Source organism: Echinops telfairi, unplaced genomic scaffold (genome assembly GCF_000313985.2).
Source record: "Echinops telfairi isolate 266 unplaced genomic scaffold, ASM31398v2 ScPeMD7_20;HRSCAF=75, whole genome shotgun sequence".
Lineage (NCBI taxonomy): Eukaryota > Metazoa > Chordata > Mammalia > Afrosoricida > Tenrecidae > Echinops > Echinops telfairi.
In genome coordinates this window covers 10428040-10442098 of record NW_022103917.1, presented here as the reverse complement: position 1 = coordinate 10442098, position 14059 = coordinate 10428040, and the positions used below count along the sequence as shown (strand labels likewise).

Sequence of the window (14059 nt, the reverse complement as noted above, 5' to 3'; positions counted from 1 at the left end):
GGCGAGCTCCCCAAGTGTCCCTGTTGTGCGCTCCTTTGTTGAAGACACGAACCAGCATTAAGTGGAGAAAATGGAAGCCTTACAACAAATTCCATAGGATTAAAATAAAAATAAATTCTGTTGGATTTGATGTTATACCTAGCTCATATGTAGGAATGTGAGGCGCGTGGGGGACACAGAGTCAGCGTGTCCGTTGTTCCCAGCCTCCGGGGCCGTGGCAGCGAAATAAACTTCCCGCAGTGCTGCCAGCACACCGCTTCCCCGCCAATGCACCACACGTGTTGGGGACCTTGCAAAGGTGCCTCTAAGGATCCATCAAGCAGCTGACCACAAATTCACGCATGTGCTCCAAGTCTGAAATATGGCGGTGACGACCTTTCACAATTGCTGAGGGGCGGGGTGGGAGGGGGGGAGGCGATTTGAAGACTACCTGAGCGAGTTAGTTCAAGAGACTTTATAAGGTCTGGAACCAAGAGTCATTTTGTTAATGAACACAGCAAATATTGCTTTATTCAGCAGCTTCAGGGGGATGGAGGGAAAGGTGAGGGGATGGCTGTCAGTCGGCAGAGGGTTCCCGCAGAGCGCCATCTCCATGCCTCCAGTCCGTGCGCTGGGCGGATGTCACTTCTGCCAGCAATGCCCCGCCCCGCCCGCCCCCTTGCCCTTGGGTCCAGTCTGGTTCTGTGGCCCCGCAGGAGGCAGGTGCTGGGAGGGGCTTGGGAAGACTGGTAGCCATTGGGAAGGACTTGTGTAGTAAGGGCGTGGGGGCGAGGCCCTGAAAGCCCTGCAGAAGCAAAATCTAAGCCCACTGCCCAGGAGTTTATCGGGACTCCTAAGGGCAGAGTAGAACTGTTTTTCAGGGTTTCTGCTGCTGTAAATCCCTAGAAATCACCGCTTGGCCGCAGAGTAGCCACCAGCCCCACGTGTCACCCACTAAACCACCAGGGTTCCCCATTCAGAAAAAGTGTGTTGTTATAGGTGACAAAAAAGGAGGGAAGGACCCCACATCCTTCTTCTGTGCCAGTTGTCCCTCACTTGGCGGTGGTGCGAGATCACACCAAAAAGGCCGTTCTTGAGAGGACCCTCCCACTGCTAGGGGTGTCAGTGCCCACCTAGGGCTCCGGTGCCTTACTTTCCTTATCTGTCTCCCTCTGGGAAGTGCCCCCGAGACTGCAGGGCTGGGGTGGGGAGGGACAGGAAAAGTTCACCTTTCCTGGATTCAGCCTGTCCCCTTTCCCTCCACCCCTCCCTCCTTTTTCCAGCCCCTTTGAGTCATTGGGGATTGACTATAAGCCTTATTCCTGTGGGTCCTGCGGATGCTAAGTGATCTGGAAGGGTATCCCCCATCCCCCACTCATTTCCATTTGACCTGGGAGGGGAAGGTGGTGGTAGTGGCAGGGGGGGGCGAATCTTTAGCCTCCGGGCTGGGCCTTGGCTGGCGAGCTGCCCGTGCGAAGTCCCGGCCTTGCCAGGGCAGCAGCAACAATACTCCAGACTAGTATTCACTGCAGTACTGTTCCCGCTGCTAGGGCACGGCTGAGAGCGGGCCTGCCAGAGGTCACCTTTCCTCGAAGACGCAGCGCGGCGCCCCAGTCCACCTACCTGCTCAGGCTCGCAGACACACACCCCTCCTCCTACTTTTCCCGCGAGGGGGTGTAGCAGCGCTTCACGTTTTGAACTTTGTACAACACTCCAAAACATGAATTGCTGCTGCATCCCCCCGGGGTCCACGAAGGGAGGGGGTGACTCCCAAAGACATCCCTGTGGGTAGAGAGACACAAGGTCATGGGTAGGCAGTCCAGTCTCGCCCCGCCCCACCCCCTCCGTGGCCAAGATGATAGCGTTTTATAGGAGTTGCTGTCCAAATTGATGCGCTTTTCCTATTGTCCCCGTTTGTTTGATTGCCCGGCTCTGCAAGGCTGAGTAAGCTGTAGCCCTCAATGGCCACCCCACTCCCCAAAGTGTCGTGGAGACTAAGGGGATGGTGGGACATGGCAACCAGGGTGGCAACGAATCTTACCTGAGAGCAACAAATAAGAAGGTCAAGTACATGGAAGCATTTGGGCAACATCTGGATCACTCCTGTGACAGTCATAAAGCCTTACTGGATCGTTTTCCGGCTGCTACGCAGGACCTGCCTGCCCCCGCCATTCTTCCAGCCAACAGACTGCCCCGAGTTATTTTTAAAGGTACGGAGGGCTGCGAGAGAACTTTCTGTCGATCAAATATCTGGATGTTTGTTTTTGAGACTGCTTGCTCCCGCTTAATTCTAAATAATCTGTGCCTATCGCAACCTAACTCCCAAAGTGTAAACACTTGATGTCAAATCACTCTTTCCTGTCTCAAGCCCCTCCAGAGATCTGTTCCTGACGTGGCCGGCACTGCGCCTACTCCTTACTGATTAACTCATTCCTTACCACTTTGTCCTTGGGAAAATGGCCACGCAGCAACAGGAAGAGATAGGCACTCTCCCCATACCTATTGTTTAAACAAAGGAGTCTCCTAAGTAGCAAACAATGTACCCTAAAGACTGCTCAAGACCCCACCAGCACGGGTCTCTAGGGGGTTTGAAAGTTAAAAGCAGTTTCAACACAAGCCATTGAGGAATCCTAGCAGCTAATGAGTCTGCCAAGGGGTCCCTTCTATTGAAAAGTTAGGTCCGTTTTTTAAAAAGAAGTACCAAGAATGTTAAGTGTCCTATTTATTAGCTAATGAAATGTTTGGGAGCATATAATGAGATGAAATTTTTATTTTAAAAATTCAAAATGCCACAGGCTGAGTAGTATTAAAACACTGACACAGTGCACATAGTCAAGAATAAAAATAACCTCACTCCCTAAATTGGGGGAGTCAATTAAGCATCTACATTTCCTTTTGTTTTCGCTATACTATTTATAAGCAATCTTTGCATCGGCATTAGGAATTAATGGAGCAAACGCCGTTGGTTGGCCTTAAAAAGAAAAAAAGAGAGACATGTTTAGTAAATTTGCAATTTGTACTTTTAAAATCCCGAACTTTCTACCAAGCAAATGCGTTGCTTAACACAAGTATGGGCGGTGCCACACCCGAAGTGAGAGTCACCCCGAATTTACCAGTTCTTTAAGTACTCGAAAAACACAAGTTTACTTCTAATGGTATTGGTGTCAGAGGCCAAGTTCCCGTCCAGATTGCTTGGCCAACCCGGTTGAGAGTATAACGACTTGCAGCCCGAAAAGGCAACCTCGGTTCCCTGGTTCATAGATTTCCCTGTAGACGGAAACTTACTTACGAAATGAGATGACAAAGAGTGGTCTGGTCACTGGGGGGTGGGGGTGGGGTTCATTCGCTGATACAATAGGCAGGGCCCCACCCTCCTTCTGAACTGTACTGTGGTGCTTGGTCAAATCATATTAGAGCCAAAGAATACGCCCAGTCCTTAGTCCTTACTTTACAAAGTTTTGTCTTTGGATTTCGCGGGGGTCAGCTTCCCTCTCCCCCACCCCCCACACTCCCCAAAAGTGCCCAGTACCTTCCCTTGGCCCCTCCGTGTCAAACTCGTCCAACGGCCGGTTTTCTACAGGGAAAAACGAAACAACCTTGAACATTTTTACTCGGAGAAGACACAACAAAATTAAGCACACATTTCTTTAAGGGAAGTAGTTGACTGTTCGCAATTAAGAGCCGCGACGAGTCCGTTCCACTCTGTTCGCGGAGGAGGTCCCCCCACCCCACCCCGCTGACTGGCCCTCAGTTGCCTCTCCCCCGCCCCCAAGTCCTATCTTTGCAGCCCGTCCCGAGAGAATTTTCTCAGCCACCCTCCTGACCCAAACACTTTCAAGATCCCTTTTGGCCCCAGCCCGGCCCCCCAAAGCCGCGCGGAATGGTCCCCTAATGCTCACCAGCTCTTTCTCAGCCTGTGGACGCCTGCGTTACAATCGGGGCCAACGCCAGCTAAGTCCTTTGAAAACAAACAAACAAACAAACAAACAAACAAACAGAAAACTCATGTCACCTCTCGCTCCACTCGAAAATGGCGCCGAAATCGAGGAACTTCTGAAATGTCATTGTCAGCTTTTTGCAAAGCTTTCTGGGATTGTCCTGCGAGGCTGAGGCGCCGCGTCTGCTCCGGAGCTGGCGAGGGAGCCAGCCCGCGAGCGGGAGGAAGGAAACGGGAGAGGGGCGGCGCGGGGAGCGGGCGCGGGACGGCGGGGACTGCGCGGGGGCCCAGGGGCCGGCACAGCGGGCGCGGAGGTCCGCCGGCAGGAGCGGCGGGCAGGAGCCGAGGCTGGTTGTCCCGGGCTGCGGCCGGAGCTCGGGTGGCGGCGGGTCGTCGGCTGAAGTTCCGCTGGGGGAGCTCGCTGGGCGGCGGGTGCCGGCCTCCCCGGGCGGCCCTAGAAAAAGCCGGCTCCGGGGGCGGGGCCTCGCGGCTCCCCTCCCCCTCCCCTCCTCCTGCTCAGCTCCGGGGGCGGGAGTGGGGGTGGAAGCGAGGATAGGCGGCGGGGGAAGCGCAGCGCTCGACGCCCCAGCCGTGCGCGCTGATGGCTCGGGCTCCCTGGAGAGCCAGCGCCCAGCCCCTCAGCGGGGGCGGGGAGGGGGCTATGAGAACGAAGTCTGGAGTGTGGCCAGGGCACAGGGCGCTGGCCCTTCAGCTGGGGGTCCTCGCAGGATTTCCAGGGGGGGCGCCAGGGGACTGAGCAGAGATCCCAGCGCTGCGCTGCCGGGGTCCACGCAGAACAGTTTGGGAAGAAAGGGTTTGGGGGCGGGGGCGGGGGTTTCTCGGGCTTCGTGCGTGTAGTGAGCTCAGCACACACTTGAGGACCGATCTACAGGGACCCCTGTCCTCCCCAGCCCTCCTGCCTCGACCCCCACCCAGCCAAACGCTTCTGTCCACGCTGCTGGCACCAGGGACCCCCTACTGTCTCCTCTGTTCCCTTGGGTGGAGGCATAGTATGGAGGGAGGGGTCAGCTGTCTAACAGTGTGCCCAGACCTGGGCGATCAGGTTTTAAGTCTCAATTGGGCACACCACAGGAGGGAACTCCTTTTTTATTCTGAGTACTAGGTGGTGGTGGTGGTCGTGGTGGAGGGGCGCTGCAACTGAGAGAGGGCCGCCCTCTGGGTTCCAGGGCAGTACTGCGGACTTTCAGAGGGCGAAAGGCACGCGGGCCACATTTGTCTCTTGGGCCAGCGGGTTGCACCTTCAAGCGCGCGGCAAAGCCCAGGGGCCTCAGTTTTGCTAACAGCTGTTGTGTCTGGGTTGGGGGGGCAGCAGTCTGCTCTATCATCCTGTCCCCTGGCAGAATACTCCAGAGGAGCTGTGGGGAGAAACCCCTTCTAGGATAGCGCTGACCACGATCCAGGGCCATGCACGCAGCTTCTGGTGCTATGCTTGGCCTGGGTGGGACAAATCTGCTGGCAGCCTGGCGGAAAAGCAGTGGGCAGCGGGGGCCCTTTGGCCGCCGCCTGGGATGGAGACCAGGAGGACACTGCACAGGGCTTGGGCTGTCTGGGGGTTGGGGACTTCGGGGAGAGGGGCCAGGTACCCCGGGCCCCTGCATTCAGCGCCCCAGCTGGCTTCCCTGGGTCGCGCCTGGAGCGCCCTCCCCACAGGGGAAGCCCAGAATCCATCGCCCAAGGACCTCGAAGACCCCCAGCGAGGCCCAGGAAATTGCAGTCCTGAGCTCTGGAGGGTCCAGGGCTGCCGGGGGCTGCCGGAAAAAAACAAATTAACTGATGAAAGAAAACCGTACACACACATAGGCGCGTGTATCAATGTACAAAAATAAAACCAGAGGTTCTGCGGGGCTGGGTGTTCTGATTTCCTTTTCCACAGAACCCCAGCGCATCTGATATTTCTGTGAATCTGATGGACAATCTTAAATGGGATTGCTTCAGCGGGCGCAGTTCGCAGTCCCAACCAAGACTTCACAAGTGGTGTGCGGCCTTTTGCTGGTGTCTGCGGTTCTTTGGGGTTTTTGAGGGGGATATATATATATATATTTGGTCGGGTGGGTAGGAAGAGAGCACAGAGTCTCCATTTTTTCCAACTGCTTTGAAAAGTTCAGCCCAAACATTTTACGGATCAAGTTTTTCTACCTTTTACCCAGGAACGTCTTCAAAAAACCCTGCCGCCACAGGGTGGAACGTTTGCAGGGCTGGCAGACATGACTGAACAAGCTGCTAAATCCCCAGCTGGAGCATTTGTAAAGTCCCCCCCTCCCCCTGTCCTTGGGGTCAAAGGCTCTCAGGCTCCTCTTCCTGGGTGCATTTGCTTGGGCGGCTCTCCTTGCACACTTGTAAGCATTTCAGCTCCTTGCAAAGAAACATGCTCAAGAAAAAAACTGCAACCATTTTCTTTATTAAACTCCTTTGGCTACCTCAGCAAATTAGAGAGCCAGTTGAATATTGATGAATTCTTTGAGGGTGAGCGATAAGGCTCTAGGGTGGAGATAGTGAAGGAGGACAGGCTCAAGTATTTACTCAAATGAACCCTCTTCAAATATTTGTCAGATGTGATGGCTCAAGGGTTTTCTTAGGCTTTCTTAAGACCTCAGAGGCAACCCCTGACTCCACAAATGGCTTCTCACTTACCATGGCCGGCCCCACCCCAGGGTTTAGGAGGGAAGGGACTATAGCTGGGGCGTGTGTGTGTGTGTGTGTGTGTGTGTGTGTGTCAGGGGACACTTCTCACTGGACAGCTAGGCACTCATCATGAACTGAACGCCACCTATTGTTTTATGGTCATTGCTGAAACACTGTCCTAAAGCAGGAATTTTCTAGAAAATGGGTCATTTTTTGGTCTGCCTGTTCTCTCTCATAGAGTATTCAGAAATTACCTTGATAGGAAATAATTCTGGGCAGCCAGAAGGAGGAGAGTTTAGCAATCCTTTGGAAGGATCTGAAGGCACAGCTGAGAAAAATAAATTAATTCTAGACGGGAGAGTCTCAGCAAGGCAGTTCTGCATAACCCAGTATTGCCGTTCCTTTGGGGAACAAGGTTTTCTGAAAAGCAATTGCGAGTGAATCTTTGGAAAATAGATACTAGGGAATCAAGTTGAATTGGAAGATTCTTTGATTCTTTTTCCCCCCCTTAAATAACAAAGGGTGTTACCAGAAGTTGATTGTTAAATGTTAGCCAAAAACACCATTTCTGATTCTGCCTTTTCTGAAGGTTTGAGTTAGGGAGACAAGACTTTCCCTCAGTTGTAAATCCCCGCCAGTCTTCCGGGAGGGAAAAACGAGTTAGAGTTAACGATCGCACAGGAGGAAAACAGCTGGAAGGACAAGCGAAGCTTCTCCTGTGTTATTTGTGAAGGTTTTTTCTAAAGGTTCCAGTCAAGGCTACTAGCAAGTACTAGCCATATAAGTGTCTTTACTGATTAAACAAAGAAAGAGAGTGATTTTTAATTTAATTTTATGAAATTATTGAATAACAATTTTTGGTTCATTTAAAATAATACAATTTTGTGAGAATGGAATGTATGGAAAATTTAGTTTTGTTTGTTTGTTTGTTTTTGCAAGAGTTTAGAATTCTGGGGGCACAAAAGCCAAGCCCTGACTTTTTTCACCTCAGCAGAGGAGAGTCGGCTGAATTAGTCATTTTTCCCCTTTCTGCCAGAGAGCCAGTTGGTGGCTGTTACTTTTGATTCTGAGCGCTCCTTCTCCCAAAGACACAGAACCCCTGCCTCTAATGCTACGGGGATTTCTTCCTTAAACATGGTCTATTTTTCTGGCTGGGTGTGCACTCTTCTTGCGTTAATTCTCTCTGGATTGCTGCCCATTCAATCACAGACTGGCTCTGATGACAGAAATGGCCAGACCTTTGCGCAAAGGAGGCCCACTTCAAGGAAGGAGTGTGCAAAGGCCTGCCTCGCTCTGAACAAGTTGCTGAGCGTACAGTGGAACCGTCCTTAAATCTTTAACCAGAGCCCTATCGCCGAGCGTGACTTGTGCTTTATGTGCAACCGGACAGAACAAACTAATGGCAGGGTCAGGGAGCCCCCAAGTCCGTAGCCTGGGGTGGCCAGAAGGGTGGCTGGTTTGGGCATTTGCTTTCATCAGTTTGTCACTTTCATTATGGTCATCCGGTTTTGAACTTGCTGTTTCCAGCATTTTTCTTGCACCTTACCAAATTCTGAAAAAGAGAAAAAAGCAAAACCCCACCAATATCTATCACTGTCAACAGGTCACCTGTAACCAAATTCAAGGGCACTGAAGAGCATGTGGGCAGTAGGTTGTTCCATTTATGTCATTAAAACAACCAAAGCAACACTCATGAGTCACCTCAAGAAGGTCTTGACGAAGGGCAAGCTCTGCTGAGTCTGAATAAGCTCACCTTCAGGATGCCGTTCTGTAGCAGGGGAAACATTCCTGCGAGCCCAGTAAGATCTTGCTGGGTAGAGGGAAGAGGAGGGGACGGAAATGGAAAGCTGCTTGTTGAAAACGAAGATGTAGTTTTTCATTTTCAAAACCATGAAACAGGGAAGGAGGGAAAATCAACATATGGAACTAAAACTTTTACATGGACACCGCTAACCAGGAAGTATCCAGAACTCGCTCTTTCTCGTCCCCGTTAGACAACTTGCTCTCTTTCATGTCCCCATAGCTTTTTGCAGTTTTTAATAAGTTTTTTTATTAGGTTAGGTTCCTAGAACTTCTGGGAAGTGGCATTTATCTTACCCCCTGCCTCCTAAGATCATTTGTGGATTGGAAATCAGAGCAGCGGGGGGTAGGGGGTGGGGGTGAGGGCGGAGGATGGAGGGAGAATTTTGCAGTCATAGATGACCAGAGGGAGCCCCATCTATGGGCATGAGGTGGTGAACTGGACCCAGTTTGAAATTTGACCCTTTGTCCTGAACTCAGAACTTAGCGGCTTCTGAGCACCTCATGGACTGCCTAGGCCAGGGGCCAGCAAAACTGTGACTTTCGAGCCATATGTGTCTCTGAAGAAAATGGAAAAATGTTAAAGGATATCATTCAGCTATTCGTGATTTCATTTTTTTGTAAAAGTGTACCATGGCTCTCGGATAATTTTTAAATTGTTGTGAGGGACAGGATGGGCTCTTCCGTCTCAAAAATGTTCTGACCCCTGGTTGAGGCCAGAAGCAATTGATCGTGGAAGGAAGACAAGAGTGAGGTAGAAACTGCGGGTGAGAGCAAAAGCAAGAAGGAATGCAGCTGAAACAAGAAAAAGAAAGCCAAGTCCTTCCCCTCCTTTCCTGCTCTCGGTCCTGTCTTGCAAATCCTCAGCTTCCCCCAAAGGTCAGAGGTCAAGATCTACTTCCACCCTGTGTTTCCTGTTTCCATCCCTCTGTCTTTCCTCACCCCCTGAACTTTGTCCTTGAGTAATTGCTACCCTTTTGATTATAAATGGCTGATTGTTTTCACATGGTGTGTGATGGGAGGGGGGTGAGCCCAGAGATGACGGGTAAGGGCCGTTAGCCTTGAGGGGTCCCACCAGACTCTGCCTGAGCAATAAGCCCTTTTTGGATTTCTAGTCCAGTTCCACATATTTTCTCCCACCCCATTCAGAACCTCCTACAGTGATCCTTTCACAGAAGTTGGTAGTGACAGCTGAGCACCATCCAGCTCCTTTGGATTGTAGAAACTGATGTTTGCGTGGTCCATCAGTCCATTGGACTAATTGTTTCCACGGCTCTTTCATTGATCACCACTCTTCACTCCTCCGGATGGGGAGAGAGCAATATTTGTACCTTCAATGGCTGCTCAGGGGTTTTTAGGACCTTAGTCACTACTCACCAAAGGAGAATGTAGAACATTGTCTTTGTGAACTGATAGACCAGTTGACCTTGTTGTTCCAGGACTGATCCTTCTCTGCTGCTGCCTGGAGACATAGCGACTCGTACCCTCAGGGTAGGGTGGAACTTGGAATTTGTTATTCAGTACTGTAATCCTGCTACTGAAAAACTTCCACCCCCACTGGATGCCGAAATCTATGCAAGGCTGATCCTTGCATAGAAAGGAATTTAGATGGCCTGGGGAAACTGAGTTCAGAGACCTGGGGGTAGGGATGAGTGCCAGATGCACTGTGGTTGAGCTGGGCTAGCAGGGTGAGGTCGGATTACAGGGGAGCCTAGAAGGCGTCAGAAGTTGTGACTTGAGCTGCAGGATGTCCAGGAGTCTTAAAAGGACCTTGAGTAGGGGCGAAGATGCCTTCCAAAATGGCAGATTCACTGCCATTGAGGCAATGCCGACTCATAGCGAGCCTATAGGACAGGACAGACCTGACCCTGTGAGTTTCTGAGGCTGTAACTCTCTACAGGAGTCCAAAGCCCCTCTGTTCTTGTGGTTAGCAGCCCAAAGCTTAACCACTAGAACGCCAGGATGATATCCTAGAACAGCGGTTCTCAACCTGTGGGTCTTGACCCCTTTGGGGGTCGAACGACCCTTTCACAGGGGTCGCCTAAGACCATCGGAAAACACCACCGGATACACTGCTCCTCTATCCGTCTCCAGGCGGGCCCGCCCACATGCAGATACGCCCACACACGAGTACGGGGTGAAGACTGTCACCCATGCTACACCATGCTTCAAGGCAAAATTTCATTTATTTATCATTAGAAATAAATATTTCACAATATATAATTACATGTTGTTTGTGTGGTAATCACTCTGCTTTAATTATGTTCAATTTGTAACAATGAAAATACACCCTGCCTATCAGATAAATATTTACATGATAATTCACAACTAGCAAAATTACTGTGATAAAGTAGCAAAGAAAATAATTTTATGGTTGGGGGTCACTGCAACATGAGGAACTGGATGAAAGGGTCGTGGCCTGAGGAAGGTTGGGAACCATTGCCCTAGAACCTGGCTATTGGGTGAACCAGAAAACCCTATCCTCTAAACCACACTGAATCAAACTTTCTAGGGAAGAGAAAGGGTAGAGAAATTATACTGACTGTAAGCTTACTATGTATCAGGTGATATACTAGACTTTTAAAAACAAATTTTCTCGTAGGCTTCTCTCTTTCCCTCCCTACCCCTCTCCTGTCTTCCTGCACCCACTAACATATCTCTGTGGTAGGCTTTGATTTTAGCCAGCCTTTAAGGGTAATCAATCAACTTCCAAGTGAATTACTTAGAAAAAGATTTTGCATTATCAAAAAAAAAAAAATCGAAGTACCCAGGAACATCCCATCACATGCAGAGTTGATGGAACAAAGGACTAAAAATACATACTTTCTGGATTGAGGGAAATTTTTTTGGGTGGGGGGAGGTAAGGGGGTGGCAGCAGAGCTTCAAACTGAAGACTTTTTCATGGGCAGCTTAAAAAATGCCATTAAATATTTTCAGGAAGTTAAAATAACATGGAAAGTAACTTGGGCAACCTAAATGTTCCCCATGGTCACTGAAACCCAAATATCCCTAAATATTTGGTGGGTAGGTAGCTCTGCCTAGAATCAGATGGGTATGATGTTTGTTTGTTTTTTACTGCCCGTGCCGGGGCGCCGGAAGCTCCCCCTCACCCCCGCCCCGATGTTTCTATCTCAGTGGCATGGAGATTTGGAGATGAACTATGAAATGGAAGTGAGGATGAATTTTCAGCATGGCTCCTGGAAGAGCAAGATCCCTGGAGAGATTATTTTATTTTGATGGTCGATGGTAAATCATTGCAGGGGGTTGGTGTAGGGATGACATGGAGACTTCACTGTTGAGGTCCATTTGTTCCCAACTTGACTCATTCTTGGTAGTGAGGAAGGCTGGGATGTCTCTAACCCAAAGAACTCATCTTATGTACTCAGTAGATTTTCGCTAAAGTGCAAAGGGAACAGAAAAAAAAAGAGAAAAGAAAAGAGGAATCTCCCTCACTGTTGCTTTAGGACTTGTTGCTCTGCCTTCATGGCCTCACCAAACTGTTTTCATTTTTTGCTTTTGCTTTTTAGTGCTTTGTCATATAAATACAGTTTAGAAAACACATACGTATTCTGTGGAAAAGATGTTTGTTGAAAACAAGTGTGTCTGTGTCCTTGTTTAAGTGGTAGGCAGGCCTGAAAATAATTCTCGACAGAAAGAAAGAAATCGGTATTTGGCTAAAAGCCAAAATGGAAAAGTAACCTTAAAAGGTGAATAATTTACATTAGCATGGTGTTTAGATAATAAGGTGTGGGTGTGTGGCAAAGTTAAAACAACATTGAAAATACCTTGGGCAATTTAAATATTCCTCCCAGTGATGGCAGACTATGAGTGCCTCAGAAAGAGATTCATTGATGTCTGTTGACGATTCAAAACTGGGGTTAGCATTCATCCTCCCCAGCCCCCAGAGAACCTGGTGACCGCTGACAGAGCCTGGGAGCAAAGGTCAGGCCTGCCACTTCACCTCCAGAAACCTGTGTCTGACCCCTCCTGCTCTGCCGACACCTGCCCAGATCAAGGGAGCCCTGGTCAGGCACTGCTATCGAAGTCAGTCTGTCAGTTATGGGGAGCGCAAGCACTGTCCTCCAGGTCAGTCACCCGAATGCCAGCCAACGTCAAGGCAAACCAGATGCTTGGAAACTGGATCCGAACAAAGCAAAGCCATCCAGGAACCCGGTGCAGCAAATGACGAGGAGGCTCGTGTGATTAGTTAGTATATAGATCAAGGAGGAAAGGCCTCTGTCTCTTAGCCTTAGAAACCAGAGGAGAATGACATAGGTAGGTCTAAATAAAACAATGTAAACAAATGTTACTGGGTGCGGTTGACTCCATTATCCGCTCCTCTCAACCCCGCGTGACTGAGTCGAACTGCCTCGCAGAGTTGTCTCAACTGTAAACATGATGGGAGCAGATTGCTAGTCTCTGGGTGGGTTTGAATCACCACCCTGGGTGGGTTTGTAGCAGCCAGGCACTTCACCATGGCACCCTCAAGCACTGCTCATGTACAAGGGGGCTTCCAAAAGTTCGTGGAAAATGGACTTCAGAAACCATGGGATTTTTCTAGGAACTTTTGGAAGCCGCCTTGCGTAGGTATACGTTTATGTGTTTGTATATGTGGGTGCCTTTCAACCCTACTCGGTTTGCGCACTCTCCACTCCTACTCGGACTTAGATTGCTGGCCTGCACTGAATGAGCTGACCGACTATATTAATTTTAAGGTGGTTGTAACAAATCACCACAAACCTAAAACTAGAGAAATTTATTGTCTCAAAGTTCTGAGGCTAGAAGTTCAGAATCAAGGTGTTGGTAGGGTTGTGCTCCCTCTAAAGCAGCGGTTCTCAACCTGTGGGTTGCGACCCCTTTGGGGGGGTAGAATGACCCTTTCACAGCCGTCGCCCAATTCATAACAGTAGTAAAATGACAGTGATGAAGTAGCAATGAAAATAATTTTATGGTTGGGGCATCACCACTACATGAGGAACTATATGAAGGGTCGCGGGCATTAGGAAGGTTGAGGACCACTGCTCTAAAGGCTCTAAGGAATAATCTTTTCTTGCCCTTTCCAGCTTCTGGTGGCTGCCAGCAGGCGGGTCTGGAAGTTTCTTGGCTTATAGCCAATGTCTACCTTCCCTTGACGGCCTTCAGCCTGTGTATTTCTGGGTGTCCTTTCCTCTTCGTAGAAGGGCACCAGACATTGGATTGAGAGCGCACCCTGATCCAGTAGGACTTCATTTTAATAGATTGAATCTGCAAAGACTCTATTTCCAAATCAGGTTGCATTCTGAGGTTCCCACGGACCTGACTCTTTTAGGGCTCTGGTTTAACCCATGGCGGGGGCTACTACGGTTAACATTGGAAGCAGCATTAGAATTTCTACCCAGAATAATCATTTTTATCATGTGTGTTACCGTTAATATATTTTCCCTCTGTCTTTAAATGTCTTCATCTATGTGCTCTTAAAGGAATAAAGGGAAGCTTCCTATGGAATGCTATGGATTGGTCAATCCATCAGTCCTGAAACATACAGCCTGTGAGAGTTGTTATTCCTGGAGAAGGAAAATATAACCGGCCGACACCAAACTATGGCAAGGACTTGCCATGCAGTTTTCCGCACTGTCTGTGACCTGCCATTAATTATGGTTACATAAATACATTGAAGCATGGAGTTGGCCAGTGGGATTAGCTTAAAGGTATGCCAGGCCG

At 49.7% G+C, this 14059-nt stretch overlaps 1 long non-coding RNA gene across 1 annotated transcript; it reads right to left on the bottom strand.

Moving 5' to 3' along the window:
• Positions 1 to 2731: 2731 nt before the first annotated feature.
• On the bottom strand, positions 2732 to 4106 carry LOC123521492. Its single transcript, XR_006679926.1, has 3 exons — positions 3879 to 4106; positions 3509 to 3553; positions 2732 to 3246 (listed from the first exon to the last, which is right to left on the bottom strand). It is a non-coding gene; the product is annotated as an uncharacterized LOC123521492 (long non-coding RNA).
• Positions 4107 to 14059: the final 9953 nt, after the last annotated feature.